Raw genomic sequence first — 13,076 nt, 5'->3', positions numbered from 1 at the left:
ATCCTCAAGGACATTGAACAATATCATCTTCAGGTTTCTCACCTTGGAACCAAGCTCCTAACCACAAGCCTCTCAATTTCCCATTGGAAGAGCCTCAAGCACTATTGTGATGTGGAGTTGGCTAATTAGACTTGGAGGTTAATTTTTATGTAATTTATTTGGGTAGATTTCCCCTAGGTTTTATTACAAGGGTTTAGGGGTACTGTCCCTTGTAGGGTCCTAGGTAGAGCTAGATCTGAATGATGATTGTAGTTTCCAATTGTAGTTAGTAAATGTCTTCAACTGAGTTTATCATTGTAAAAGGTGTCAATTGCTATTTTTCCATTGGACAACTTATTCTAGCCCTAATTTTGTAAGTGGAAAAATCTTGTATAAAAAGTCTTAGGGATAGGGATTTTAGAATGTATGATGAGATTGTAGCTTCTTGGGGTGGTACTGAGTTATAAGGGATTACAAATTGTAATAAGGTTGTAATCAATAGATAACAATAATATTGGACTTGTTGTTTGGTGGGTGTAGCTCAAGGATTGGGTGAACCAGGTTAAATCTTTGAATCTTGTGTTCTCTTTTGTAAAATTTATTAATTTTCTAATATTGGTTATATTTGCATGTAATTACTACTTATGTGTCATTAATCCTAACAAGTAACCTCCCCCTCCCCACCATATTATTAACCTTCACATTGCTAAGAATTGAAAAATTGATAAAGGGTTTAGGAAACACGATCATTCTAAAATCCTCATCATAAAGGAAACTAAATGGATACATCCAAAAATCCTATGGGACAAACTTAACTTTTTTGGTGGTGTGAGTGGTGGGAAAGAGGTCGGGGGAGGATTAATCAACAATGTAAGGGGTCAACCTATAGCTATGTATGCTAGTCCTCTCAAGGACCATAGTGTCAATCAAGGGGAGGGTATGGCCCTCCTATGGGGGTTAAAATTTTCCCTTGAGTAGGGTTGCACAAATTTGGAAATTTAGAAAGACTATAAAACTATTATTGATGTGTTTAAAGACTATTCCAAGGTGGGGTGAAAATTGGATACTATCCTCGGCAACATCCTCAACCTCTTTGGCAATTCTAATGGGGTGAAAAATAAACCATTCCTATAGGCAAGAGAATTTGGTGACATATTCTATGGTATTTTTTGGTCTAGTGTTTGTCAACCTGAATTATTGGAGACTGATCAATCTACTTCTTGAGCTTACCCAAAAACTTATAAGGTAGGATGAGGGTATTCCCAATACTAGTCATCATGATGTTTAAAGTTTGTAGCTTGGGTTACCTTAAACCCAACGTGATGGGGCCTTGTCTCCTTGGTGTCATTATTTTTTAAATATAAGTGTTATCATGGACCACCCCTTCAAGATGGTTGTTGATTTGGGTCTTGTTTCCATGAGCTAGTTGAGCTAGACTTGTACTCATGGAATTTGTCTATGTACTATCATGATGGTTTCACCACATGCATTCAGGCTCACCTCTTCCATTAGTATGCTACATTATATTTTGGTAGGCCCACCATTCATATTCATTTTGGAAGTAATCTTTTGACTCTTAATTTTAATATTCATACTTGCCACCTAGCCTTTGGGAACCCATTATGGGGATAAGTTGGAACCGAAATAAAAATATTTACATCCATCAAATCATTCTGGAAAGATTTAAATTCATGGGGAATATGTGGTTGTACTTTTTTACTCAAAATTGTATTTAGCTATACTACCATCATATTAAAAAGATGTATTTGGGAAATATTCTTTAAAATAGTGATTTCCTTGGATTTAAGGCTTTTCTTCATAATTTTTACATCATTTCTTTGCATTTGTTGCACATGCCTTCTAGTTTGGGAATCTAGAAACTTCATTCTACATTAATTTCTCCTTTGCCATTTTTTATTGTAGCTAGTCTTAAACCTATAGTGGGATTTTTGCTCATAAATGTCTTAGTGTTTCTAGCTTTCTTGTTGCTAATCTAAATATGTGGGTGAACGACACAAGATTGAGCTTGATAAAATTGAAGATGAATTCAAAATTGACCCTATGGTCATGTATTTCTACAAAGAAGAAGGAATTCTCCCATTCATGGAGTGTATGATGAGTTTCAATGAGATTATTTTACATCAAATTGTGAGCTCCTAGAGTGATAGATGGGTCATTGTAACCTTTGAAATCAACGAGGAGCTCATTAGGAAAGCTACTGAGATAACAGTTAATCTATGCAAATGGAAGAAAACTAGCAAGACTCCTAATTTGGAAAGCATGGAATATTTTTTCATAGGGCCTAAGGAGAAGCATACCTAGAAGCAAGGTGGTTACAACAGGAAGGATCTCCCAAAATTTTAGTCAAAGATGTTCAAGATCCTAATTAACTACTTCCCTTTCGAGGGAAGATACAAGGTCTTCTACTATTACCATCTTCCTTTCTTAAATCATCTTAGACATAAGGAGTCAACATCCATCCTTTTCTATTTGCTCCATTATTTTGAAAGCACTATGTTTAATGTTCTTGAAGCCAAGGCCTAAGGTAAAAAACTAGTTATCCTCCATCAAAAGCTTATGTTCAGACTATATGAGTTCAATGTTCTCTATGACCCACTCTCACCAGCAACATTATCTCCATCACCCACAAGTAACCTAACCCTTCTCCCTCAGCGCTACCCCCAATGTGAGACCTATTTTTCTTGATGACTCCTCATTTTGGTAACTTGGGTGCTAAAAATGAAGAGGGGCCTTGGAATCCCAAGAAACATGCCCAGGAAAGAAGAACAAAGAAAACTACCCTCGACCTTGACTATGATAGTCATGAGGACACTTAGTAGTGACAAACCTATTGCTAAGAGGCTGGCTAAGGAAAGGAGTAAAAATGTATCAAAGACCTAGCTAAAAAAGAGGAGATCTTGGCGGACAGTGAAAGAAAAAATTATGCTGAGAGTGAGTCGGGTAACTCCTGTTGTAAGGAGACCCAAAGCTCCATGAGGGACCCTTCTTTGACTCTTGTTGATAATCTCCCTTCCCCCTGACCCCTATAGAATACCTTCAACACACACCCACCCCCATCTCCTTCCAGCGTCGACCCTGTTGAAGCTAAGCAATGTTGCAGTTAGTAGTCCGGGGAAAGGAAAAACTGGTGGCGGTATCATGGACACCCTCAAGTACCAAATTATTAGTCAACAAAGAAGACGAAGAAGAAAATGGTTTTCAAAAGAAACTGCCTAAATGACGTATGCAACTTTTCTCTCAAGATATGCATGCTTCTACTACTCTCTGTCTAGCGTAGGATAAACCTTCTGGTGGCGACTTAACTAAGAAGTATGATGCAAAGGAACTCTTTATGTTCCTGAACAATGAATAGGGAAATGTTGGGGAAAGGAAATTAGTGTTGTTGCTTATGTGTTGCCACAATGATAAGTTTGCTAGCCCTTTGGTTATTTTTTTGGTTTTGGTTTTAACGATTCTGCTAATACTAGTTTCAACTAAGACTTTAGCCCCGTGTGGCATGATCTGATGTTTAAACTCTCTTTACAATTTAATCAAGTTGTACTATTATGCTTAGTGTGTTGAACTATGATTTCCAAACATGTGGTTATTTAGTGCTTTTTAGAAGTTAGTCTGTGATAGAGGAAGGTTTGTGACTATGAATCTTAATTTTCTTTATATTCTTGTTGTCGTTAATGTGCTTCTAATAGTGTTGCTATTGTATCACATGTAAACACCCTCTTGTTGCTACTTATTTGTAAAACATAGATTTAAGGATGAAAGTCTAAGCATTATTGATGGATAATGAAAAATGATAATTTTATGTCCTTATATGATATTGGATCAATAGAAAAAACTACTAATATTTGTGGCTCAACATAATGATAGATTAGTCTATATAAGATGTCAATGTTACTAACTAAATAAAAAATAGAAATTAGATACAATTAGAATGTCATTGTTTTTAACTATATAAATTGACAAAGCAAATGAAAATAATCCTAGATACAATTTTTCTAAAATATATATTGATAGATCAAAATTAATAATAAAATAATAATAAACATGTACATAAAATATAAATAAACACTCTTTTAATTTTTATCCTATTGATTGCACTACCAAGTATGAATGGAGAACTATTACATAAATAAGAGTTGTGTTACAATTAGAGTCTCGCCTTATGTAAAAATAGTTCATATTTGCAAAGGTTGAAAGTATGCTTACTAAGTTGGACCAAGGGAAAGAATTAGATAGGAAGTATTCACATAAAGCTAACACCATAATTTAGAGCAAGTTCATTTTTTTTGTCAAATTAAGATGTTAAAAAATTAAATTTTAAATGTAAACAAAAGTGTGACAATAATTATGGTTAATAAAGCTAAATGAGAAACTAGGAGCTCTAGATAAATAAGAAATAAAATAAAACCATTGAAGTACAAATAGAATTGTAATGCTAGGGTGAACCATGAAGAAATGCTAAATATTATCACATCTACAATGAAATAAATTATTCAAGGTGGACCGTGCTGTCTAAAATTTAAGATATTGGTTGTATTATTTTTAACATCGAAGTTAGTGAGAGCACCAGTGGGTCAAGATGGAGAAGACAACAAATAATTGGTGAATTATACAAATTATTCAATTTTTGTGTTAAACAATCAAGGCCTTTTCAGATGTGTTGAGGTTTCCAATGACTATTATCTTGAACCAATTGCATGTCGATTGTTAACACAAATATTTATATTGTACAAATGATTTTAATATGCTTGATAATAGAGGGTTTCCAGAGGTTGAGTATATGTATATTTATAATAGATACTAAAGTCACACTATACTCCAATAAATACTAGGTGTTTAGGAAATATGCTTAAGATATTAGATTAATGAATAGAAGAATAATAGAAACTGTGTTGATTAGAACATACCTGAAAGGAATAGTTGTACACCGAGCTATTGAATTCCATGACATTGAATTTCTTCTATTGTTTCCTCTATAAAATCTAGATCCATAGATAAGAAGAGCCACTAAAATGTGTTGAAGATCTAGTTCACTAAGGAGGCCCCACAAGAAGGAATACTTTTGTTTCAAAGCAATTCTAGGTTTTGCAAATTGTTCACCATTTCCATTATTGCATTAGTGGACACAACTTCTATTTGCTCAACCAAGGCAAGAACTAAAGTGTTAGAAAAATATTAAAAACTCATGACCAATACTTGTATTTGAAGGAGATCTAAGGGTCATACCAATAAAGAAAAGTATAAAAATAAACATGTAATAGGGTACAATTTATGTATACAAAAGATGCTTTGTTTAATTTATAAATGAATTTAATGAATGTACTCATTATTCAACACATGGAAGTAGCTTTGGAGGCATATGTTGCCAAGTGTTCACAATTTAATTTATACAAATTCTCAACTTAGAATTAGAGGCAACAAAAAGAGAAACAAATAATGAAAACAAGATGATTTAGTTTATCTAGCAAACCTTGGCATACACTTTACAAGGCCTTCTTTCAAATGGTTCAAAGTTATTGTCACATACACAATCTTGTATGGATTGTAGCTATTGTAGTGTTGAGAAACACTTTCCATTGATACTATGAAACCTATAGCTCAAAAAACAAGAATCAAAACTTTAAAATGATAGGATTTATTGAGTTTCAAGTTGTATAAAATTGATGTTAACTAGTTATCTTATTATTATTTTTATTACTTTTTTTGACCTATGATGATGAATTTTCTTTTTAAATTTTTTTCTTTCATGTGCATGTATAAACATAATTATTTTAATTTATGTTAAAATCTAAATATAACTTTTTTAAGAAATTGCTATCACACCAAACCCTAAGCACTATCAATGTCAAAATAAAATCATCATAAAAATCAAGTTACCAACTAATTTGCATTGATAAAAATGCAAAGTTAATTTTAATCTTGCCAATAGTGAAATAGATATTTTAATATTCTAAAAATAAAAAATTAAAGACTTAAAGTTTAGAAACTAGTATTTGATTAAACATAGATTTCCAAGAAAAATAGTTAATGCAAAAGTATTAATCTCATATAAATAGGTCTAACTGATAATCACTTATTTAAATAAACTTAAATTACTCTTGAAAATATATATTTATTATTAGTACTTTTCGGTAGGCTAAGTACTATTGTGATACATTTTGGATTTTATACTTTAACCAGTGATTAAATTTTTTGGTTTCTACATGTTCTAATTAATCATTCTTTAATTTTCTTTATCAAACTATTACATTGCATATTATAGATGCAAGATTTTGAACTTTACAATTTTTAGAAAATATTTTTCTACAATTTGATTGGGTGAACTCATATACCTCTTATATTGGCCCAATAGATTTTAAAACTAATACTTTTTAAGACTGATTTTTTATTAAGTTAATGTGATTCATATTTGTTTAATAATTTTTTAATGTAAGTATGTTGATTTAGATTTTTATATTTTAATATTGTATTTTCTTATTATTTATATTATATAGTTATTCAAGAAATATTATTTTATATTATTATTATGAAAATATTACCATTTTCATATTATAATTTATTTATAATATATCAATAATTATATTTATTAATAAAAAAATTTAACATAGTATAATAAATTTATTAAATTAGAATTAGATTTATATAAAAACTAAAGGCAAGTACTAAGCCACTAAGTGGCACTTGTTTTTTCTTTCAACAATAGAATATCTATGCACGATCAAATTAATTATAGTGCAACACATGTTTTCAACTGAAACCATACTTACCATATATTCTTTCTGCTGGATATTTTGTTTGCTCAATTTTATTGGCTAAGAAGAAAAATAGAAAAGTTTAAATGGAAAAAACAAAATACTGCCGACAAAAATGACAAAGACCAATCATAAAAAAGTAGACATACAAAAGAAAAAAGAAAAAAGAAAAATATAATTAAAGATTTTATTTAATATTTGTTTGAGCACAGCTATGAAGACAAACTAATACTAGAATCGGTTAATCCAAAATATAAGTCTCGCCTATAGATAGGCGGGACTAAAATAAATTATAAATTTAGAAGCCAATGAAGTCGATAGCTGATAAATACAAATGTCATTCTGAAGAAATATTGTAATGGAGAATAGGTCACTTCTGTTTTGTTCGAAAAGGACAAAAGCAGTCAAAGATTCGAATGGAAATGGCATTCTCCATTGCTGTGTATTCTGTTTTATTGGTAAACGACGAAATAGCAATCAGAATGGGCGGCGAGCACCCACCTATATTCAAGACTAATGGTCGTGATTATAATATAATTTAAGTTTGTAGGATGAAGAAACAATGAAAATGTATTCTATGTAATTCAAGAAAACTGTTGCTTATAAAGTTCCCCCCTCCTTCCTCATCTTCAAGAGTCAAATATCTTAATTAAACGTATAATTACATGCACCTAATTGACAAAATCTACAATTTTTTTTAAATGCAATCATTATAGTTTGTAATGTAGAAACATTGATCGTAGACTTTCTTTCATTAGTATGAGGTGGGTTTTGGATGAATTCAAAACAAGATTTGTAGGTGGACCATTTATAATTTATAGGTATTATGATTCATTATTTATAATCATTGAAAATCGACTTTATGTAATTGTGTAAAAATAAAAATGTCTATATCATTGTTTAAGCTTTTTTTAAGGAGAAATTAATCAAAACAATTAAAATTTACTTATATTCAAAGTCATTGGATTGTATGACTAGGTATAGAGGGAGGAGGATTATATTTGAATATCTAAAATTAAATATTTTTCCTTGCTAGTCTTGGATATCCACATCAAGATGCAATAATGGTAGTCAAAGTCACGACTAGAAGTTTCTTTTTTTAGTTGATCACCTTATATATATTCTTAAATTGAAAATTGGATATCTAGAAATTTGAATATTTGGTTCACACAAATATCTATCTTAAATAATATGGCATATGATGTGCAAGAGAAATATTACCAAAGAAGTTATTTATTCTATCAAATATTATGAAGTTAAGCTAATAAAATGAAGTGAAAAATAGAGATGTAAATTTAGAATATGAAAACCACATCATGTAAAGAAATCCTTTTATATAAAAAAATACACTAGCTTTAAAGAGATTTAAAATTCTATTAACATTAAAAGAGTACACACCAATATAATTATTACAATCACTTTCTCATGCCTCCAACACATCAAAATATTGCAAGCTATTTATATGGGTTCTCAAACCTACAATTTGAAATTATCAAGTGAAGTAAAACTCCAACAACATCTTAAGATAGAAACTCCTCTAAACAATTTACATAAATTATTACATCACTCTTATGTGTCATAAATTGTATCCTCTTTACAATTTCACACTTTTTGGGGGTAATTGATTTAGTCTACTCCCTTGTGGCTTATTTTCAGCATATTTGGGCAATCTCATCAAAATCGTCACCATATGTTAGTATAGTGAGATGATTCTATGCCATGGGATGCTTTATAACAATCTAACTTTTGTCTCTTTCTAGGTGAGCTATAGAGCTTAGTGCCCTAGTCTTAGTGGACTGTGGTTCCTAGTGACCTAGTCCTAATGGACAAGCATGTCTAGTACACTAGTCCCTCCAAAATGTGTCCAAATCAAATGTGTATTAGTGTTAATCTTATCTATTAGTGATTTAATCCCAAAATAATTTAGTATTACCTTGGAAGTCAACCTAAATTATGAAATATTGTGTGAACCCTATTTAAAGGAATCATTTCTTAATCATAAGTTGTCTTCTATCTAGTAATCATGTTCTTAATAATTGAGGAAAGATTTTTGAGTAAGAGTTTTTAGATATGAGTGTTATGGAGTAGGGCGAATGCACCAAATTGTGGTGCCAAAAATATGACACCTTTTTTTCTTCAAAATTTCCAATAGCCTAGGCTTAGGCTTGTGGAAATCACATAAAATAACAACCCCTATTCACTCTCTCTCTCTCTCTCTCTCTCTCTCTCTCTCTCTCTCTCTCTCTCTCTCTCTCTCCCCCCCCCTTCCTCCCTCCCTCTCTCTCCATTTCTCCCTCCCTCCCTACCCAACTCTCCCCCTCTCTCTCCATTTCTCCTTCCCTCCTCAACCAATCCTCTCTCTCTCTCCCCCTTCCTCCCTCCCTCCCTCCCTCCCTCCCTATCCAACTCTCTCCCCCTCTCTCTCCATTTGTCCCCCCCTCCCTACCCAATCTCTCTCTCTCTCTCTCTCTCTCTCTCTCTCTCTCTCTCTCTCTCTCTCTCTCTCTCTCTCTCTCTCTCTCTCTCTCTCTCTCTCTCTCTCCCCCTCTCTCTCCATTTCTTTTTCCCTCCCTCCCTCCTCTCTCTCTCTCTCTCTCTCTCTCTCTCTCTCTCTCTCTCTCTCTCTCTCTCTCTCTCTCTCTCTCTCTCTGCATCCTATCCCATGCTCTTTCCCCATTCGCTTCTCTCTCTCTAGCCTTCTCTCCCTCAGTCTACATCTTATCCCCTACTCTCTCCCCATCCTCTACTCTCTATCACTCTCTACCCTCTCTACCTCTCTCTCCTTCCCTCTCTCCCTATCCATCCTCTCTATTGAAATACAAGGCTTACAAAGTGTGTGTGCCCTATAACGTGCACATGTTATTTAAGCCTTGAATTTAAAAATTCTTTAAATTGCACGTACACACTATTGCATGTACATGCTATTGCGCACATGCACTATATAAAGAATTGGATGTTAGCAAGCCTAAAGCTTGGATTTTTCGTAGGGGTCCAACCCAAAGTTTTGGAGGCTCTAAATTGGTCTAAGATGTGTTTTACAGCAAGCATTAAAAAAAATGCTTTATTTTTTCTTACTGTGCTCTCCTTCAAGTTTCCTTGTGGTTGAGCATCAATAAAATCAAGTTACATTATATTGTAGACCTCCGTCTTAGCTATATAACCATATAGTTTATTTCAAATTCATACTATTTCAAGCCTTTCAATTATAATTTCTTTTAAATGTATGTCCATTTTCTCTCAAAAACCAACATGTACTTGTTGGGGTGTAGATTTTAGCTCATTCATTGAATTTTGCAACAAGTTAGTATTTTAGAAACTAGACTCCAAGAAACACACTTTGAAAAAATGAAATTTTTATTTTGCATTAATTTTCAATAATTTCTAGGAGGAGCACACTAATATTTCACATTTTTGGGATGTGTCCACTTACTAAATCCATTAAAAAAAAAATACATATTATAAAATTAGCCAAAAATTTTAGGATAAACTATACGATGTTAACTTTTGACTAGAGTGACTAAAGAATTTCAAAAAAAAGTTAAAATTTTAGGGGGGCACATTTTACATTATATTATGTTTTTTCTATAAAAAAATAGTACCATTTTCTATGGCCTCTTTTTTGAGGGCCTAAAACTAAACCATTTTGAAAAATAATTAGTTATTTAGAAACTAGTTTCAAAGGACTACTACTTTTATTTTTGTCATATCTTAAAATTTTGAGCATACCTATCTTCAAATTCTTGTCAAAGTTTAGAAATTGTTGATTTTAGGAAAAAAGAAAAAGAAAAAAAGTGGCCACTTATACCCCCCTTTTGGTAACACAACTTTGTGCACTTACCAAGTAGTAAGTTACGACCTACATTCAATTATGTTTTATGTGATTGGTCTTATTCAGTCATGTCATGTTAATGCATCAACACTAGAAGGACTTATTTAAAGGGCATTGCATTGCCTCCATTATAAAATCCTAAAGTAAAAACACCTCTAATACCCTTTACATATATCATTACACCACTCTTGTGTGTCAATATTATAACCTATTTACAATTTCACACTCTTTTTGGGTCATTTCTTAGTGTGCTCTTTCATAGCTTATTTTAAGCCTATTTTTTAATTTCTCATCAAAATTGTCATCATATTCAATTGTTGTGACTATTTGAAATAGGAAATAATGAGAGGGCAGAGGGGTGAATAAGTATTTCACAATTTTTAGCCCAAAACTAGATATTATTAATAACCTTATAACTTCCATACGAAAGTAAATTAATCATGTTGAATAGTAAACATAACCATACAATAAGAGATCTCATAACACCATAATTTGTTAATTAGGGAAACCCTAGCCAATGGAAAACTTTGGTGGGGATGGTACCCACAAAATGATTCACTAATGAAAAATATCTAGTTAAAGACATTCACCCTGTTAGGAGTCTATTACATCTGTATAGTGTCTCAGTCCTTGTAAAAGGACTTAAGCCTTGTTAGAAGCCTCAACCCTTTTAGGAGTTTTTATATACAAATACAAAATGTATGCAAGATGAGCCCATTTCCCAAACATGCAATTTATAATGTCATTCCTTAATACAAAGAGTTATATACAAAAACCTCTTTCACACTATTGTTGATATCTTCAATATTTGATATTATCTTTGTTTCTCAACACAAAACTTTTAGTTTGCATTCCTCTAATCATACATCAGAATTCTCATATCACATATTGCATCTATATCACACTTTAACTTTTGCATTTCCAATCTTTCCTTTATACCTTTACAATTACAATATTTTTGCCCAGCTAGCCTTCATGCTTTTACACACTTTACAAAATGTATTATTATAACTCGCCAAGTTAGGGTTAACATCTAGGGTGTCATCTCCAATTAGTTAAGTAATTATTTTGTAAAAAAAATAATTCCTTAACCCAAAATGCCCATTTCTCTTATATGCTTTGTTTTTCCTGTATACTATCATATCTAGTAATTTGTCCATAACTCTATTCATACTAACCTACAAACATGCATACATCATCATCATACTTTGTACTATCATTCCTCAAGTGTGCATGTTCCAATATGACTTATGTGAAGCTCACCAACCAAAGTTGTATCTGATCTACCAGATAATTTGTATGATACTTAGACAATTTTCTAACTATGAATGTCATAACTCAATCTTCAAGGTCTTCCTTCTTCATACTGAAGATATGTTGCCATAAATGACAACATCCAATGTCTACCTAAGCCATTTGTCAATAATGACTTGATCTTATGTCATGGGATTGGATAACTTGTAATGACCTATACTTTATCCCTTTCTCAATAGACTATGACACTTGGCTCCCTAATCCTAATGGAATATAGTGTGCGTTAACACCCTATTCTTGTTTGGTTTTGTTGTCTAGTTACTTAAACCCTCTAAGAGGGGTCCAAATTCAAATGCATGTGAATTTCAATTATTTTCATTTTTATCCTATCATAATATTTTAATATAACCTTGGAAGTTAGCCTAAATTAGGAGTTACCTGACGAAGCCTATATAAATAAATTATTTCTTAGCCATAAGGAAGCTTACATATCTATTAGTCATGTTCCTAACCACTATGCACATATTATTGTGAAAATCTTTAGATTTCAGCATTATGCAACAAGTTACAACAACACACATTGAAAATTGATTTTTATGGTTGATTTTGTTATGTGATGTTAGGGTAAGTGCATTGAGATGGAGGAACAAAAGGGGCTAAGAAGATACCAATTTATTTTCCATAAAATTAGTAATGTCTAAACCTAGCAAAGAAAATTAAGATAGTTTTTTTATTATAGTAAAATAAGGTTCTTAAGGAACTTGGAGAACTTTAGCAAAACCCCTTAGTAGAAAAGTACATTAAGCTAAACATATCACAACCAACAAGTTTCCTAAATCTAGCATGTGAAACCATGTCATCAATGTCATCCCCAACCAACTAGATTGTATAGAAATAAGGTCTACGTACTGACCTCTTATTCCCACCTCCCATGTTACATGTGGAAAAAATATTCCATCTCTCACTACATCCTAAACTATTCAAAACTACAACATAACCCAAATAGGTCTAAACCTCTCCACCATATGAATATTTACTCTAATAACCAACAATTTGACTACATGTATGACAAATAATTTATATTCTTTTCACCCCAATCCTCAAAATCCTTGTATGGTATCCATCTAAAATCCTATAACTCATACAAAATCCACCTCTAGTATCATATGGATCCTAGTATGGAATAGTGTAGTGCCCCTTAGTATCTTCATGCATAGGGATCCTTTGCCTCCTAATCTTATACA

Source organism: Cupressus sempervirens, chromosome 3 (assembly GCF_028749045.1).
Source record: "Cupressus sempervirens isolate cs-2001-9-10 chromosome 3, ASM2874904v1, whole genome shotgun sequence".
In the NCBI taxonomy this organism is placed as follows: domain Eukaryota; kingdom Viridiplantae; phylum Streptophyta; class Pinopsida; order Cupressales; family Cupressaceae; genus Cupressus; species Cupressus sempervirens.
Note: the sequence above shows the minus strand (reverse complement) of the source record.